This window comes from Melospiza georgiana, chromosome 13 (genome assembly GCF_028018845.1).
Source record: "Melospiza georgiana isolate bMelGeo1 chromosome 13, bMelGeo1.pri, whole genome shotgun sequence".
NCBI lineage: Eukaryota > Metazoa > Chordata > Aves > Passeriformes > Passerellidae > Melospiza > Melospiza georgiana.
Genome location: NC_080442.1, coordinates 4,126,444 through 4,131,420, shown reverse-complemented (window position 1 = coordinate 4,131,420; position 4,977 = coordinate 4,126,444).

Sequence of the window (4,977 nt, the reverse complement as noted above, 5' to 3'; positions counted from 1 at the left end):
TCCTGGGCTGCCCTGCCCGCGGCCGGAGGGACCCGCACCCACCGCAGCCCCGTTCCCCGGGACACCGAGGCACCCTGAGCACACCCTGGCTGTCACACCCGGCCGAGCAGCGCCGCCCCAGCCTTCCTCCTGCAGGCAGCACCCGCATCTTCCTCAGCTCCCAGTGCCTGCCCTGGCTTGGTGAGCGAGAGCATCTCTTCAGACACTGTCCTTGTCACAGGGAGTGATGGGACAAGGGGCAGGGTTAGTTGGGACATTAGGGAGAAATTCCTCCCTGTGAGGGTGGCCAGACCCTGGCACAGGTTGTCCAGAGAAGTTGTGGCTGCCTCACAAAAAAGGTCAAAATTGGGTTGGAGCAACCTGGGATAGTGGAAGGTGTCCCTGCCCATGGCAGGAGTTGGATGAGCTTTCAATTTGCTAGATTGCCTTTTTAAAGTCCCTTTAAAAATAAAGTCCCCCATTGCTAGATAACCTTTTTTAAGTCCCTTCCAACCCAAACCCCTCTACAGTTCCACTATCACAAGGTGCCCAAGACCAAGCCCAGCCCTGCCACAGCCTAGTTAGATCCTGAGAGCTCACTGGATACACAAAATCAGCCCGAGCAGCCAGCACAGCTCACCACTGCTCTCTCCAACCCCTTCTCAAGCCCTTACAGAATTCCTCACTCACACAGTGGGGCATTAGTGCCTTGAGAACACATCAGTCAATATCCACCTAGTGTTAAAAGCTGGCTCCTCTGTCTGACAAGCCCTGGAGAAGATGGTGAGCCTGCTGCCTCCAAATCACAGCTCAGTTCCTCTTCCAAGGCATCCTAAATCCCAGCTAAAAATAAATGGGCTGTATTGATTTCCTTTTTAAAACTAATGCTGGGGAGTGATGTGTTCTGTGCTCAAGGAAGAGCAAAAGGCATTAGTCACACAGTCACAGCCCTCCAAACCCCCCACAGGTGTAAATAAAACTCACCTCACATCAAACCCCTCCACGGGGTGTGGGGGAGCAGCAGCAGAGCTGTGGGGCTGGTCCAGAGGGCTTGTCCCATGCTCCAACACTGCTCCAAGCCCCAGCAGGTGACTTTTCAGGCACTTAAAGCCCCATTCCTGGTCAGAGGCTGTTGAGGTACTGTCCTGGTGGCAACACTGCAAAGTAGCACCAAGTGAAGGGACAGGAGAGGTTTACTCACTGTGCTGGTGACACATCCCCATCCTCTGAGGGGAATGGACTCCCCAAAACTGGGGAAGGGGTGCAGACCCTCCATCCAGGCCCAGTATCTACCCAGGGCCACAGCACAGCTGCAGGGAGAAGGAGCAAAAGCTGAAGGCACCTGAATTTAAGGGCAGCCAGGGTGGAGGGTGTGGTGAGAGCCCAGGTGCATCTTGTCAGGACAATCAGCACCCCCTGCCCAGCTGGATGTGTCCTTAAATTAACAGCACCACAAGGACGAGGTCGGGTTTGTGGGTGGTTGGAGACATGAAACAGGCTCTGGACTGTGCTTCTGCCACCTAATGCAGAGGGAGGCAGCATTCCCAACTTCCCTGCAGCATCCTCTTCCTCCTTGACTCCATCCCAAGCACGTCAGAAGCACCAGACAACCCCTGTGACATCCCACTCTACTCCCCTGGGTGAGCCCAGCACATCAGCCCAGCTGTTCCCAGCCACAGACACCAGGTTCACATCACTTTTGCCCCAAGTCCCCCTGCTCCCGGGGGAAGGGGTGCCTGGCCAGGGCTGCAGTCCTGCCACCTCGAGCCAGACCCACCCTCCACCTCCAGCTAGGGCACTGCTCCAGCCAGGTCACATCCCAGGGCTTTGTTTCCTTTCCTCTTCTAATCCCTGCAGCACATGGGAAGGCAGATGCTGAGAAGCCAAATCCCAGCAGCATTCATGAATGTGCTCTCCGCTGCCAGCGCCGGATGGGATATTCCTTCCAGAGGAGGAGAGGAATGGGCTATTCCTTCCAGGAGAGGAATGGGCTATTCCTTCCAGGGGCCGAGAGGAATGGGATATTCCTTCCAGGAGAGGAGAGAAATGGGATATTCCTTCCAGGAGCTCGCTGCTCTCCTCCCTCTGCTTCCCCAGCTGCTGCTGGTGGGTGGCACTGGGGAGCCAGGCCCTGGCACAAGGCCCAGCCAGGGTGCAGGGTGTAGCTTTGGGGGGAAAAGGCAAGTGGAGGAGCTGAGCTCTGCTGCATTGAAGGGTGCACAGGCAGCCTCTGCCCTGCAGGTGAATGTTGGCACTCCAGGGAAATAGTTGCCAGGGGTGGCTTTGCCCATGCCACGCAAACACAGCTGTCCATGGGAAGGGCTGTCCCATGGAAAGGGCTCCCAGCTCACCAGCCCTCACAGATGCAGTGGGTGAGGTGGGGTTCCCGTGACAGCTGGGGTGCCCAAGATGTGCCCATGTGAGCAGGGTGCCCGCAGGCATGGCAGGGCTCTGGGGGGGGGGGCTGCAGCTGTGGACCCCCTGGGCAGCCCTCCCCACCTCTCTCTGTACCGGCTGCCCTGGAAACACATCCCAAATAAAGCTGGGCTGGGATAAATAACTGTGTCCGGAGGCCGGCGGGTCAGCCAGCACCGGCAGCAGCAGCAGGAGGAGGAGGAGGGGAGCAGCCAGAAGGGATGGGAGCAGTGGCTGCCTCAAGCACCGGCGCCGGGACTGCAGGAGAAGGAAAGAATTAAATTTTTCTTAATTTTTTTTCCGTCCTCCAAGTCCCCCCAAGCCTCCAGCCCCCCACGGTGGGCACTCACCAAAGGGCAAGGGCAGCCCCCATGCCTGCAAATGCAGCTGGCACTGGAGCTGGGGTTGGAGCTGCCTTGGGGGGAAGGACGAGGGTCCCTAAGCAGAACCAGGCTGCCAGCCCTGCCCGGAGGGCGAAGACACCGCTCAGCGCTGGCCCTGCCCCTCTGCTCGCAGCCAGATGTTGGCTGGGAAAGGGAAAAACAAATCCCCCGCTGCTGCCGGCGGGCCTGGCTGAGGGATGGAAATGTGCTGGCCAGATGTGGGGCACGGGGCTGGGCTCGGGGCTCGCCGAGGGGGTGGCAGCAGCTGCCTGGGGCAGGACTCGCTGGGGATGTTCCAGGAAGTTTCCAGCAGAACTTGTGATTTCCTTGTTGGAGGGGAGGAATATAAAAATTTAAATATTTTAAAAATGTAAATATTTTAACATTTAAATATTTTGAATATAAAAATGTAAAAAGCAGTGGAAGTTTTCCTCTGTGTTTGCTGTGGACAGGTTTGGACAGATATTTGGACAGATATTTTCCCTCCTGCCTGTGGAGTGGACCCTGAGCATCCTTGAGGGGGAGGATACTCAGGTTGCTTGGAACCATTTCCCTGCTCCAGCTGCACTTGCTGCCCTCATCCAAGCCTGATGCTCCCATGGCAAAGGGTGATTCATTCCCAGTGGCCCAATGAGCAAAGCAGACCTGAGGACAGAGAGCCTGAAGTAGAGCCAGGGATGCCTGTTGGTGGGCTGGAGGTAGTCCTGGTGCTTTGGGGATTGTCCTGGTGCTTTGGGGATTGTCCTGGTGAGTTGGAGGTGGTTCTGGTGGGTTGGAGATGGTCCTGGTAGGTGGGAGAGGAGTGCACAGCCCACCTGTTGCCCATGGCATGATGGGGACAGCAGGGGTTGAACTCCACCCTGAAGGCTAAAGCCCTGCACCCCCCTCTTCCTTCACCAGCCCCTAAGAGGGGCAAGGAGAGGGGACTGATGAGCACAGAGAGAGAGAAAAGCCTCCCAGAGCCCTCAGCAGACCCTGAGATAAAGAGCAGGAAAGGAAAAACTTTGCAAAATTGAATCTGCTCAAATCAGCCGGCATGGCTAATATGAAACCCCCAGACTAAACAGAATTAGCTAATGAACTTACCGAGCCCCTGGCAATTACTCAGAAAAAGTTACTGAAAAAGCAGCGCATCCCAGGTTTATTTAATGTCTTTATTAATGATCTGAAAGCAAAAGTAAACAACAAATTAATTATGTTTGCAGATGACTGTACGCTGGAAGGTGTTGCAAATGCTGCCAAAGACGGCAAAGTCACGCTGAGGGCCCTGGAGGGGTTAGAATTAACCCAGCAGGAAACAAGGCACATGTCATCCATCAGCCAAGCGTGGCACGGGGGGAAAAGGGCCTGAAACCCAGGCTTCCATGAGGAAGGAGAGGTGTGCTGCACCAGAGCCAAGGAGGAGGATGGGAGCACCTTTGGATAGGGTTGGAAAGATGGGGCATGAGCAGGGAGCAGGGAGCCAGGCTGGGGGGGATGCTGAGCGTCCAAAGGGTGGTGGCCTTGTCCTAAATCAGCTTTGCGACAGGAGGAGAAGCTGGAAAGTTCTTTTCCAGCTGCTAGCACAGCTGGAGTGCAGTGAGCCCTGAGGGCCGAAGGTCAGCATGGCTGCCAGCTGAGAGAGGTGTGAGGTCTGCAGGAACACGGCCGCGGTGGGTAACAGCAGCTTTGGGACCATCAGAGTCACTGATCTGGGTCTGCGTGCACACCAGGAACTGGCTTTGCTCCCCCAGAAGTGCCGAGGGATCTGTGGAGATTAGCCCAGTGTGTTGGAGCACGGCGCTCACAGCACCAGGCTTTGATCCCCGCACGGGCCGCTCACTGAACAGTCGGATTCGATGATCCTCGCGGGTCGCTTCCAAGCCAGAGTATTTTGGGACTGTGACATCCTGCTCAGCCCTGAGCAGGCGGTGCCTCCGGAGCCGCCCCTCGCACCCCACGTCGGGCTCTGCCCCGCTCCTCCCTCCGCGGCCGGCGGGAACAAGGCTGCTTTCAGGAGCGGGTGTGGGTGGCGAGGGCCTCTAGCTCTTTAAGAGGGGAAAAATTGGGGTTGTAATCTGAGCGAACTTCTCCTTTCTGACAGGCGGGAGAAGTTGCAGGTCCCTCCCTCGCTCCGCTTTATTAAATATAGTAGTATTGGGAGCCCGGGCTGGAGCAGGCGCCGGCCGAGGCGGTGCCGTCCCGCAGCCCCGGGGACGCG